The 13640-nt window shown below is 57.8% G+C and overlaps 1 long non-coding RNA gene across 2 annotated transcripts; it reads left to right on the forward strand.

The window, feature by feature from the left end:
• Positions 1–910: 910 nt before the first annotated feature.
• LOC142066767 (uncharacterized) lies at positions 911–4287 on the forward strand. 2 transcript variants are annotated; one of them, XR_012663782.1, is made up of 3 exons: positions 911–1435; positions 1698–2061; positions 3692–4287. It is a non-coding gene; the product is annotated as an uncharacterized LOC142066767 (long non-coding RNA). The 2 variants fall into 2 exon arrangements; XR_012663783.1 differs by having other exon boundaries at positions 915–1435; positions 1842–2061.
• The last annotated feature ends 9353 nt before the right edge of the window (positions 4288–13640 follow it).

Below are 13640 nucleotides of genomic sequence, written 5' to 3' on the forward strand. Positions count from 1 at the left end.
CTTTCTCCCCAGGTCGTTTGTGCTGCTTCTCCCTAGGGCGTGGGGTGGGGGTGAGTTGGGGCAGGAGGGAGGACAGTAACGGCCACCTGATTTTTAAAGCAGTCGAGACGGAAGGACTAAAATGCTCGAGGCACTTTGGTGGTGGGCGGTGCGGAGCAACGACTGACACTGCTGGGGCTGCGGGAGTGGGGAAGGTGCAGAGAAACATGAGCTCTGCGCACGCAGTAACAGTTCCGTTATCCCGGCGAACGTGACCCAGAGCCGGCGCGGGTCTTGCCCCAGAGAAGAGTCACGGACGTCGTGCCGCTGCCGCCGTGCTGTGCTACGGCAGCCGGGAATCGCGCATGCGCAGTGGCGGTGGTCTGTCCCTGCTGCCACCGTGCGGCCGAACCGCGGTACTGCAGGTGGGCAGCCGCGCATGCGCAGTGCTGACCTTTTAGCTCGCCGCTGCCACCGTGTGACCAAACTGCGGTACTGCAGCCAGCAGCCGCGCACGGGCTGTAGCGACATTTCGCCGCGCTCACTTCTCCACGCCACTTAGTGACCCCTCCGCGGTACCTGGTGACGGCACCGTGGGGTGCGGAACCGTGCAGTCACAGCCCTTAGCGACAGGTCCTGACCCCTTGCGATAGCCCGGTGAGGGTGGTGCTGATACCCCTATCCACGCTTTTAGCAACGGGCCCCGCCCCCGGTGATGGGCGGGCGGGCGGGCTGATATCTGACCCCCTGGCCCCACCCACCTTTGCGACAGGCCCCGCCCCCTGGCGAGGGCCTGGGGGGGCGGGGCCGTGCTCCTGTGCTCTCCAGCACCCCCAGTTAGCAACAGGTCCCACCCACTGGTGACAGCCTGGGGGTGTTGCTGGTGCTGCCTGGCCCCACCCTCCATAGCAACAGGCCCTGCCCTTGGTGATGGCTCCAGGGGCATTGCCAGCGTCCCTTTGGACACACCCCCTTAGTGACAGGCCCCACCCCCCGGCAACGGCCCGGGGGGGCGGTACCAGCAGCTCCTCGTGATGACAGGCCACACCCCCTGGCAACGGCCCGGGGGGCGGTGCCGGCTCTCTCCCCTTAGCGACAGGCCCCGCCCCCCGGCAACAGCCCGAGCCTGTGTTTGCTCTGCTCGGGGGGGTCGGTTTGGGTGTTTTCTCTCCCCCCTCCCTCCCGTGCCGGGAACTCCAGGCGGCTCTCGTACGGCTCCCGGGGCCTTCACCCCTCGGGGGGCTCGGCCCGCCCCTTTCGCGGGGCGCTGTGGGAAGGGCGGGGGCGGGGCCCGGGGGTCGGAGAGCCCCAGCCAGGGCCGGGCAGCTCTTGCTGCCCCTGGGCTCCTCTGGCATCGGTGCTCCCGTGTTCCCTCGGGCGGTCGCAGCTTTGGGGCTGTCTCAGCCCCCCGGGCAGGCGTGCTCTGGCGTTTAGAGAAGCGGAGGCGTTGCCTGAGGTAAGGATTCCAGAGCTTGGCACTCTTTGGCAGCATCTGTACTGGAAAGGTCCCTTGTGGCGTGCTTTGCTTTTTTTCTCCCGGGATGCTTATTTTGGGCGGTGAGACGGGTTAGTGGTATGGTGTTCTGTTTGGGGTTTGGTTTTTGCTTTGCTGGTTTTTTTCCCCTCGTGAGATCATTTTATTGTGCTGCTGCAATTCCTGTCTTTACTGAACCCGGAACCTTGGGGGTTTTCACTAGTTGTGCCGTTCACTGTTTCAGGTGTTGCCTTGGCCTCTCAACAGCCGTGGCACAACCTGCAGCGATGCTGCCTCTCCAGGCCCCCGCAGGCCCCGCTTTCTTGTCCAGCCAGGCGGGAAAGCGTGGTTGTTGCAGAAACAGCTACGCCCTGCGACTCCTCCTCAGGTTGTTGGCTCGGCCCCAACAGCGTACAGGCTGCTGAGGTCACCGCCTCCGCGCGGGACGCAGGCGGCCCGGAGAGCTTTACCCCGCGCCATTTCCGTCCCCTCTGGGCAGCAGCGGATCCGCCGCTCGAGGGCGAGGAGCTGGGACGACAACGGGCCGCTGCAGACTCTGGTCAGGGTAAGAGGCTGTTCCCTGGGGAGCCGGCGCAGGGGGAGCGGAGGTACGCACGGGCACTTGTCGGTGCCCCTGACCAGTAAAGGGAAGGTTAAATTGTTAGAGTGCAAATAAATACATATTATTTAGGGATGAGTCGTGACTAAATTTAATCGCGCCTATTACTGAACAAACCAGGCAGTCATTATTCCTAATCTGTAATTAAAAAAAATAAAGGCAGTCCTTTTTTATGCCATAAATAGAGTTGCGAGTCATTAATAGCTCAATCTAAATACAGCCGTTATTAAATCAACTGCAGGCATTAATGACTCCTGATCAGAAACAAAATAAGGAAATTTTAGAATCTACAATGAAAATCGACCCGGAAAGCTAAATTGGGAGCGGGTAGTACTGAAATTGTAACAGGGCTGTTAGAAAGTTCAGAGGCAGCGACAGCTCCTGCTTCCAACCCAAGCAGTAAACGAAGCTTTAGGTTCTTAAATGAAGAGAAATAAAGGTGAGCTGTTAAACAGTGGCTGGGGTCAAGCGTAGCTATTAAGAAAATTTGCAGGTACGGGTGATTCCTGACCAGAACTAACAATTCCAGAAGATTTAGATTTAAAAACTACAGAGCTAATGGAGTGCCACAACCGCCCGGATGTAACTGCAGCCGCTTTGGGGGAATGCCCCAGCCCCCCCAGCCACCGCTATTAATTACTGCCAAGGAGAGCAAAAGTGAAAGTAGAAGCAGTGCAGGTGAAATGTGAGCAGTACGCTTTTCCTAAGTCATCTCTTCGTGTCAGGAGAGGAAAGAAAATGGAAAGAAGATGTTTGCAGGGGGTCTGTGCTGGGTTACCTGCGCGTCTCTTCCGTGCATCCTTGAGGAGACATTTAGCTCGTGTTGGGCGCTCGCAGGTGGAGACAGGGCGAGCTGGAGGCAGGATCGGTGCCGGCACTGATAAAGGGATGGGCAATGAGCTGAGAGAAGAGGGGGCAAGGGCTGAAAAAGGGTCACCAGTTCTGCAGGGAAGGCAGCGGGATGTGACTCGGCAACCGCTCTGACGAGTGCAGGGTCATTCGCTGCGATGAAGTCGGGGTCTGCGGCTGGCCCGGAGAGGCAGCAGAAATCCCAAACTCTTTGCAGGGGTACCGGCCAGATTAGGGCAACACCTGAACAGTAAAACCATTTAGGGGAAGCAGAGCTGGGCTGCACCGTGTGGCCAGCCTCCCTCTTCTCCGTGAGTCCCAAAGGGGCAGCTCCAAGAATGTGCTGAGAATTAATGTCTTGCGCTAAAAATGAGATGCAAGTTGCACCCACCCGTGAATTTTATGGGAAGGGAAAGGAAGGGAAGGGAAGCACAGTGAGAGCTGGGCTTGTCAAAGAGTAATGGGGGTGGTGGGAAGCGTAGCTAGAACCGGAGAGCACTAGCGCAAAAGCGAAGCGGACGGGACACAAAAGTAAAATGGTGCACAGGAATGCTGAGGCGAGAACTCCCGCAGCACACAGGAAATCAGTGTCAGAATCTATTTTCTTCTGACTGCCAAATTAAAAATAATGGCACGCTTTGCAACGCTAAGCTCGCTCTAATCGTCTGAACTGTTTCTTCCCAACCCCCCACCGCCCCCAGCACACCGTTCAGCCTCCTCAGCCTGAAATGCCTTGTTTTCCTTCTTTTTTTTTTTTTTTTTTATGACAGGGCAACTTCTGTTCCCGAGGTGGTGCCTACAGTACAGCTATCTCTTCGAAGACAGTTTGGTTTAGGTCAGAGAATGTTTAGCCTGGACTGAATCAGCCTCTGTTTCTATTTCTGGAAATCGTCGGTCTCGTGCATCAAGCCCGGAAAAAAGGAAATATGAACCAAAGGACGTGGGGCCTGCAGGGCTAGGAAAATATTTGAGAAGAGGTTCAGTGGGGAAATGACTGTTTGTCTGTGGGGCGTCCAGGCAAGCAACCCAGCCGCTAGAAAGTGGCGCTGTCCCCAGGATGGCCTCGGCGGTCCCGTCGGAGTCGGGGGAACAAGGACAAGGCAGGGTGAAGCATCTGACCTGCCGTGTGGAACGTGACTGTACAAAGCACGTGTGATGCACTGCAAGTTTACTTGTTTAAACTGTGAGTTAAAGAAGGTGTGCAGTTGCTTTGTAAACAGCCGACGCTCTAAAGCTACACCCATCTAACTGCTAGCTGTATTAAATCTATCGTATTGCTGTTTCTGCATTAAAAAAAAAAAAAGAAAAAAACCAACACACCTATGTAAGCACTTCTAAGTACAATGGAAAACCACTGTTTAACGCGTGGCATGTGTGGGTGATTTTTTTGGGGCGGGGGGGTGGGGTGTATGACAAAAACCTGCGAGAGACACACGCACACACGCACATGTCATGTTTAGTGCTCACCTAAACCCAAAAAAGAAAATCCACTCTTTATTTTGCAGCATTAGCATTAGCTTCCAGCGCACAGCCTGAGCGCGTACCTCTGCTCTCACCATCTGCTCCCTCTTCAACCGTGTGTGGCTGTCACCAGCTTGCACAGGCTTTGCTCGTGCAAGTTTCTGCGACAGCTTATGAGAAGGCAGGGAAACCAACCCAGCAAGATGCGTAGTGCCTTCCTCTATGGGCTCCGTCCAGCCTTTGTTAAAATGAGCAGAAAAGAAATCTGCTGCTGCCTTTACCCTGACTCACTCTTACAGAGAGCATCTGACTTGACCCGCAGCAAAGCGATGCCCCAGGCAGCAGCACGTATTGGCGCGCGCCGCGGTTTCACCCACCTGTTTTACTGCGCCGGTCCTTTCCCACAGCAGATGTGGCGCGCCCCACCCCCAAACCTCTTTACGAGGGTTCCCTGGGCTCTGCAAGTCGCCTGCTGGACGTGTTGCTGATTCAGGCACGGGCAAAGTCAGCTTCTTCGCTGGCCTCGGGCCAGGGCAGCCCCGTACTTGAGGGAAACTGAGAATATCTCCAGCGAGATCTCACTGGGAGGCTGGGACCTCGTCAGTAGGGGAGAAAGCCAAGTGACTGCCACTGAAAGGGAGCTCTTTGCTAGGCTGTAGATCGTAAAGTTAAAAAAGAAAACAAACCTGCCTTTTTAAAAATGCCCTCTTTTGAGTCTGCCACGTTTGATACAGATTTTTTAAATTGCAGGGTATATCTCCTACAAGCCTCATGCACAGAGAAGTGAGTACCTCTGGCTCTCAGGACAAGGGGGTCCCTCAGGAGCCCAGGCGCTCACGCCAGCCGGCATCTGGCACAGCACAGGGCAGGAGCTTTGGCAGTAGTACGTGAGCTGAGAATGAGAGTCCGGCAGCACTGCACGCTTCTCCTGTGAGCCGCCGAGGCTCGCGCGCTGTACCTTCCACGAATAAAAGGCCAGAAGAGTCAGCATTTCTGCTAGTTCCAGCCTCATCCGTACCCTTGTCGGTGTAACTGTAAGCGAGCGTCCCGTAGCGACTGGGAGCGTGGCAGCTGGGCTTCCTGCGCTGTCTTAGGTTGTGCCCTTGGAGAGACCCTTCTCCGAGCCCCGGGCTGGGTGGGCTGCGGTGCCGTTCAACGCTGAATAGGCACAAAGGCCTGTAAACAAAATGTATTTATATTGCACCCATACCCGGCAGCCAACTGCCGCTTTATTTACGTATTCTGCACCTCCTGCCAACGCTTTTAAACTTAGCTGATATTGCCGCAGTTTTCACTGACGGGGCAGGGGGCTGCCACGCTGCAGGGGGAGTGTCTGAGTGTCTCCCACGGACACAGACGTCCTCAGCTGGGTAGGGACAGGGTGAGAGCTGGAACAACTCTGCTGACATGTAAGGGCCGTGCCAGGGCAAGGCTCCTGGGTCCGGGGGCTGAAAGGCGAGCCGCGCTGGGTGGTGGGTGTGGGAGTTGTGGAGCAAGTAGGGGGAAAAAAAAGCAACAAGAAAAAACCATCCAAATGTTTCACAGCAAGTAGAAAGCTTGGCAGAAAGCAAACTGAATGCTGTAAAGACAAAAGCCGAAAGCCGGCTATGGACTGTACGAAAAGAGTCAGTGCCACGGAAAGAGGTTATTTCTTCCACTGACCATAGGAGGCTTTTTGTGAGAAAACACAACACCTCTTCTTTCTGCTACAGCGCGGCACCGCAGCAGTAATGGGCCAGAGCGTGCGAGCGCCTTTGGCAGTATCGGTAACGACCGGGGCACGGCCGACCGGCCAGCCCACCTTCCGCACAAGGAAAACACCATTCCCCTGGAACGCCACGCAGACCCAGGACGGGTAAGGCGGAGGCCGAGCCCAGGCGCCCCCATTGCCAAGGACCACCTTGGCCTTGCAGCGTCTCACGCTTCGGGGTGTTTTGCAGGCCGTGGCTAAGCTCAGGCCCTCTGCTCGTGGCTGCCCCCAGTCCCCCGGCGCCGGTCGGGCCCCAGCCGCCAGCGCGGTGCGGCGCAGGGCAGTGACCCAGCAGGGCGGCCCCACGGGCACCAGCCCCCCACCCCCCCGCCGTGCCTGCGGCCGGGGCCCCGCGGCCGCCGGCCCCTTCCTCCTCTGCTCGCTCCCGTCGCGGACGGCTCGGTATGTGTCACGAGGGGCAGCCCCGTTCAGCAGCTCTCGGAGGGCGCGCGGCTCTGCCCAGCCGTGACCGGGGCCCGCAGGGGTTTCCCGCTCGCCCGCTCGCCCCGATACGGCGCCGGCCCCGAGCCGGCGCGTCCCGCCCCGCCCGGCCCTCGGCGCCCTCGCGAGCTGAGCGCGGCCCGGCCAGCAGGGGGCGCTGGCGCTCACCGGCTGGGCGCGTGGGCGGTCCGGCGCGGGGGCGGGGCCGGTGGGGGCCGGTCCTTCCGGCCGCCCTCTAAGGGCCGCCCCGCGGGGCTCGGGCTTCCGGTGGCGCGGGCGCGGCGCGGCGGAGCGGGGGCGGGAGCGGTGCGTGTGGCGGCCGGATCGCGAGGCGTCCCTGTGCGGTGCCGGGGCCCCTCTGCGGCCCGGCGTGGGAAGCCCGTGGCCGGCGGAGCCTGCTCGGAGCTGGGCGGGGAGCGCCGCGGCGGTCCGGCCGCCGGCAGCCATCCCCTGCGGTGGCCGGCAGCCCCTCGGGACGGCTGGAGGCCTGGCGGTGCCCGAGCCTCGCCTGCGGCAGCCGCCTGAGAGAGCAGCGCGGCCGTGGCCGGGGGCCGGAGAGCGCTGGTGGGTGAGTTCGGGCAGCGGGGAGGGGGGCTCCGTGCGGGCCGGGGCGGGGGCCGGGCGCGGGCCGGGCCCCGCAGAGAAGCCCTGGTCGGGCATCGTTCGCTTTTCCACAATGTAGGGCTCTCCCCGGTTATTTTTTGTGTACTGTGTTTTGGGTCACCTGAAACCCTTTAGCCGGTTACGTTTGGTGCGGGGAGATGGCAGGTCTGGAGCCTGAAAGATCTCCGGTGGGGGGTGGGGGAGGTATTTCTTGCCTTAAAACTCTGAGCCCACCTCGTGTGTCATGTCGTGAGTCTTGTGACTGTGGCAAATGGCTCAGTCGGGCGTTTTCTGATAAAAAATTTCTGAACGTGTGCGTGTGTAGGCACGGGGAGATTTGTGCAGGGTGACAGAGCCCCTTGTGCTTCTGTGCTAATGTCTACCTGTTCTAGACCTCCAGTGTTGGAAAGCCTTTGTTTAGTGCCTAGTTGTGCCTGCGTAACAAATGTTTTAGCTGCTGATGTGTTATACCTCTGCTGCGAACTTTTTCCTGGGTGGCTTGATTGTTTCTGGTTGTCCGTGTAAATCTAGGCAGATATTTTCTGCCCGGTGGTGAAGCCTATCACTTCGGATAACAAAGGGCAGGACAGCAATAAAGAAAAAGGTGATTCGTCTGCTGCAGCTCCTTGGAAACAATTTGTTCCTTATTTTCTGCCCTTGGGCAGGCGTTGTGCTTTCCAGATAATGCAGCCTCTCCTGTGCCTGTCCACGCCGTGCATTTTTGTCCTGCCCTTGCTTGAAAAGGCTCTCCTTGCCTTCCTCCTCTCTGCTGCAGTTGGCTTAATCTCTCGCTGCTGCTGCTGGAAGAGGGATAAAGGGAGTGTTGCCGATCGGGTTGTTAAAAGCTTTTTCGCGGGCTGTAACGCGCGGGAAGGGGTGGGCGGGGGGGGCAACTCAGTACGGGAGAGGGGGGGAGGATCAGTTTGCGGGGAAAATGGGAAACCAACATCACCTTCCCCTCCTACGGCGCAGCCCGGCCGCACGGCTCCCCGGGGATGCCCCTGCCCGCGGGTGTACCGTGTGTGCGCCCCCCGCGTGGGGCGGGGGGGGACGACACACCCCCACACAGTCGGCGGCACTGGGGCAACCCCTGCCTCAGGGCTCCGCGCTCGTACCCGGCTCTCCCCGCTCCGGCACGGCACGGGGCTGGACGCACCGAGGAAACCCCGGGGCGGCTTCTCGCGTCCGGGCGAGAACAGGGCCCTGCCCCGAGCAGCCGAGCGGGCACCGCCGGTAGCTCGGAGGAGCGGGGCCGGCTCGGCTCGAGGTGTCAGAGCGAAAAGGGACGAGAACCGTCCCGGAGCGTTGGGGGGGCGGCGGATGGTCCGGTGGCCGGGTTCGGCTCCGTGCCGGGCCGTGGGGCAGCCGGAGCCGCGCCGGGGGGCAGGTGAGGAGCCGCATGGCCGGGCGCGCTGTGGGTCGGCGGGTTTCGGCTGTGGGGTCTCCCGGTCCGCGGAGTCCCCGGGGGGGTGGGGGTGTGGGCAGCAGCGGCCCCGGGCCGAGCGCTGTCGTGGGTCGGTGGTTGGGTTTAGGGGCCGTGCCCGGCCCCGGGGAGTAGGGGCAGCCCCACCCGGCTCTCGGCTGCTCCTCGTCGGGGTCGGGCGGCGGCGGCGACCCCGGCGGGGGCTCCTGTGGTGCCGGGCGGGTCCCCCCTTGCCCGCGAGGCAGGCAAGGACCCCGGCTGCTGCCGCCGCGGTTTGCTGGAGGCGGGCCGGGCCCGGCCCCCTGTGGGGTTGGGGTGCGGGCCCGGCGGTGCCGGCGCTGCCGGGGAAACGAGGCCTGCGAGAGCAGGAAGAAAGCGCTGCCGGGCCGGCGCTGGGCTGCCCCGCCGGGGTGCGGGGCCGGGCCCGCGCAGTTCAGTTCCCAAGGCCTCCCCGATAGTGCCCGCGTGGGCCGTGGGGGTGCAGGGCTGCGGGGTGGCTGCGCTCTCCGCGCCCCTGAGCGTTGCCCGTGGGGACTGCGGAGGGGGCCGGGACGCAGCCAGGCTCAGCTGGTTTGGTCCCTGAACGGGGAGAGCACAGCTCTTCTGTTCCTGGGCCTTGAGAGCAGGCTCCTGTGGCTGACGCCGGGGCCCTGAAACAGATCGAGTCGTGCGTTTTGAGGGCCTGAGCGAGGGGACTAAGTGGTGTGGTTTTGGGCTGAGGAGCAGAGGTCAAGTGCTGCGCTTTTGGGACTTGAGAACAGGCTCAGCAGCTGGGCTTTTTGGCTCAGAACCGGTCCCAAAGTGAGCTGGTTTGGGGGCCAAAAGCAGCAGCCGGTTTGGCTGCTTGTGCAGGCTGGGGGGTGGGGGCATTGGGGGCTGCAGGGGAAAGCAGGGGTTGGGCAGGGTACGAGGACCCTCCCCGGAGGTGGGGGTCCGGTCACATCGGACCCCGAAGTTCGGGAGGCCGGCATGCACCAGAGCGAACTCGCCACCTGAGGCGGGTCTCTGGAGGAAGGGTGCTTTTTGGATCCAGCGCAGCGCACCCTCTTTGGGTCCAGCTCTTCTTTCTGTGCTGCTTAGAAGAGTTATTAACCAATTAATTAAACATACAAACTAAGTCACAACAGCTCTATCGGCTCCATCGTGGTTTGGAGCTCTGAATCGGTTTCACTTGGTGTCTAACATGTTTCTTCCCCGAGGAGAGGCTACGTTTCAAAGTTAATTAGTTTTCTCACAAGTGTGTCAGTCGATAAAATTGAGTTATGATTATTAAAACCACAAAGGTGACAGGAGTCTCACAGATCTGGTCTATTTCTGAAAATGTATTCATCCCATGCAAATGTCATCGGGATACAGATCATCTGCACTTCATGCTCTGACAAGACAAGATGCTGAGACAGGGATGAGCTCCAAAAGGACTACTGAAAAGAAAAAAACGCACTTCATGAAGTCATGGGGTTTTTTTTTGTTTGCATTTGGGGGGGCGGGGTGGCTTTAACAAAAGAGTGCAGTGTTGGCTGGCAGCAGCCTGCAGAGCATTTTTGCTGCCTGATCTCTCCTTTTCTTCTCTTCCACTCTTCTTTCAGGGCTGTAATTGTCATTTGGATAGTTTTAGAAGAGCAGTTAAGTTGCTCGCCTGTGTCAATGTGCTGGTAATACCAGGAAGGTGAATGCTTGAACCGGTCGGGCGGGTGGGAGTAACTTGGCTGCAGGTAGAACTTCTGAGGGAAGACCAGCAAAACCAGGAAGCAAATAGCAAGTTCCCAAAAAATGTGCGGGTGTCAAACACATAAAAGTTTTATTGCCGAATGTTTTTGGGAATATGTTCCAAATGCCTATTTTTGGTAAACATAAATTTTCAGCTATAGGGCTCCATTATGGGTTTTACTCTTTTATTTTTTTTTGTGATCTGAGGGTGCTAAGCGATGAGCTGAGTGTGATCTGGGCCCTGGAGGTGAGTCAGGCAAGGTGACCGGTGCTTGGTGGGCTGGAGTAGGTGTTCTTTTTCAGGTTATTCAGGGTTTTTTCTCCTTCTCTTCACTTTCCCATCCCAATTTGGGGCTGATTCCCTCAAATGGGGGCTTCCCCCTGTGGGGCTGCTTATGCAGCGTGGGAGCTGCTGCCTGGGCACAAAAATACCTCAAACCCCTTACTCTGGGTCTGCAATGGGGGGTGAAAATACAGGAAGAATTCTGGTGGAAAGAAAACAACTTGGGGCTTCTGGGAAAGCCAACTCCAGCTGGATTTGTGCAGCTGGAAAGGGAAAAAAAGGGTGGTGGTGGTGGGGAAGGAACAACCACCTAAAAGCACCCACCAACCATTCTCATGCATAAAACCGAAAGTGAAAATGACCATTTTTTGTAGGGTAAAAGCACAAAAAGTCCCCACAGAACTCAGTAGTTTGGAAAAGCAGCCCCAATTATTACATTATGTAAAGAAGGCGGGGGAAAAAAAAGAAAACCAAAACCCTACCACAACCCTGATGCCACATGCCTACAAGGAGTTCCTGGGGCTTATTCTGCGGGGGTGGGGAACCCAACCTTGTTCCCCAGGTTTGCTGTACTGCTTCTCCTCCCTCGGGCATGGGGTGGGGGGGCAGTGGCATGGACAGTAGCAAGCACTAGATTTTTTTAAGCAGTCGAGAAGAAAGGACTGAAATGTTCGAGACACTTTGCTGTTTGGTGCAGAGGCAATGAACGGTGCTGCTGGGGCTGCGAGGGGGAAAGGTGCAGAGGAATAGAAGCTCTGTGGATGCAGCCAAGTTACGGTTTCTGGATGGTATTAATCGAGAAGAGTAATTCAGAGAATGCTGCTGCCCAGCGACCAGAATTGGGTACTGAGCCCGGGAGCCGCGCACGCGCGGTGGCGTCCCTGTGATCCCCATTGCTCTCTCTGCAGGTAACAGCCCTGCGATGCTGCGGTGCCTGCGAGGTGATGCCGCCGTGCTCGTTGCTGCTTCCTGGTAAGGAAAGGCCTCCTCCGCTCCTGCTGCAGCGTGGTGGTGTGTTGGGTGAGGCCTAGGGCTGCCGGCGAGGTGAGCGAGCCCCTTTGGTGGGTGCAGGGGTGTCTCCTTGTGTGCCTGCACTACTGGGGCTGGTGGGATGGGAAGCTTCAAATGACCCGCCGAGGCAGGCTTCTGGTATGCTAAAGGCGAGCGGGTGAGGGCAGCCCTAGGAGTTACCCGGAGCTGATAGAAGGGAAGAGGGAAAGGAGGAGGAGGATGGTGACCTTTTCCCCCTGCCCAGGGTGCAGAAGATGGCCGACTCCCCAGCTCACCAGAGCTCCCCCTCAGCCTCCCCTGGCCCCCCTTGACCCATGTGGCTGCCCCCAGCTCCAGCACGAGCGAGCTAGGCTACGTGCCTAGGAAGCCTCATCTCGTAAGAGCTGTAAGACACCCACGTATTCTCTTCAGGTGGAGGACGGCCTAGAGTGTGGAGCTGCAGAAGAGGCAGGGAGGAGAGAAGGGGAAAGAAGCATCTGAACGGCTAAATTGTGCCAGCAGCGCTGAGAGCGAGAGTCGCGGTGAGTCCTGGGCCACTGGGGCCCTGTTGCCTCTCTTGTACGTCCTGGGCCCTCCCTGTCTCTCTCCTGGCCCCCTCTCTTTCCTTACCTGCTGCAAAATTTTATTTTTTCTTTTGCGCCCCCCCACACCTTCTTTCTCCATCTCGCTCTGAGTGGCTCCCTGCCTCCCCATCTTTTCAGTCCTCCCTCTCTCTGTCCTGTAGCCTGTGGCTCCATTTTCTTTCTCCGCCTCTCTCTGCCTGGCTCTGGCTCCGTGTTTTTTATTCCTCCTGCTCTGTCCTGTAGCCTGTCGATATTTTGTTGATCTCTGGCTCTGACTCCCTGTGTTACCAAAAAACGCGGTAAAATCGGAAACAACTCCTCAACACCAATTTAGTATTAAAGAGCAGGCATTCTTTATTCATGGCGCCAGACGCACGGGGGATCGCTCCTCCTGGCGTGCGTACCTCACACACCTTTCCCGTACAATTTGTAGATCAATGTTTTACGTATTCATACATATTCATTATTGTCCTGTCTGCTGATCGGTACAAACTTGCTCGTTCCGTATGTAAATCGCTGCGCAGGCTCGGTTGTCCTCTTCTGTTGTTCTCTTCTGAGTAGGTGGTATTACTTGGGTTGGTGGTGGTCTGTGAGTCGGTGGTCGCGATCTCCCCCTGCCGGAATTACCTTTTAGCTTCTTGGCTCTTACTCTTGGCAGTCTTGGCTAGTTTTCTCAGTCCGCTACACGAAACCGCGTTTTGTCATCCTTTTCTGACAGAAGCACATTGTCTGTTGTTCTGTTGACATTAACGATCGCCTAGGGACTAAAATGCAGATCAACAGATACGCTGATTCGTACGCTCCATGTTCCTGTAATGGAACGTAGTCTCTGGTTGGTTGATTTCATCGCTTTGGTTACACCTGTTCCTGTTGTTCAGTTTCTTCTTTTTTGGCTTTGTGTGATTCTCTCTGTGATTCTGTTTTTTCTCTGCCTTGCTTTTCTCAGCTCCTCTAGTCCCTCACTTTGAATGCCCTTTATCCTTCACCAGCTCACTCTCCCTTGGTTGCCATCCCCGTTTCTGAATTCCTGCTTTGCCACGTAGCCCGTGACTTTTTTCTTAATCTCTCTCTGTCTGCCTCAATGCTGCCCCCGCGCTTTTTAATTCGTCTTCTCTGCTCTGTACCCTGCTACTGTTCTTGCCTTTCTGAGTTCTTCTCTGTCCAGCTCCCTTTCCCTATTCATGAATTCCTGTTCTTCCTGCACCCACTGCTGTTCCCTGTGACCTCCATCTCTCTCTGTCCAGCTCCCTGTCCCTAGGTTTTAATTCCTGCCTCTGCCCACTGTAGCCTGTCCAGATTTTTCTCTCGGCCTCTCTCTGTCCGGCTCCCTCTCTCTGTGTTCTAATTCCACGTTCTCTGTCACGTAGACCCGTGCTATTTGTTTGTCGTCTTCTCTCTCTGTCCAGCTCCTTGCTGCTATGTTTTATTTCCTCATTTCCTCCCTCTCTTCTTTGTAGCCCATTGCCGTTTTTTTTCC

This window comes from Phalacrocorax aristotelis, chromosome 20 (assembly GCF_949628215.1).
Source record: "Phalacrocorax aristotelis chromosome 20, bGulAri2.1, whole genome shotgun sequence".
In the NCBI taxonomy this organism is placed as follows: Eukaryota; Metazoa; Chordata; class Aves; order Suliformes; family Phalacrocoracidae; genus Phalacrocorax; species Phalacrocorax aristotelis.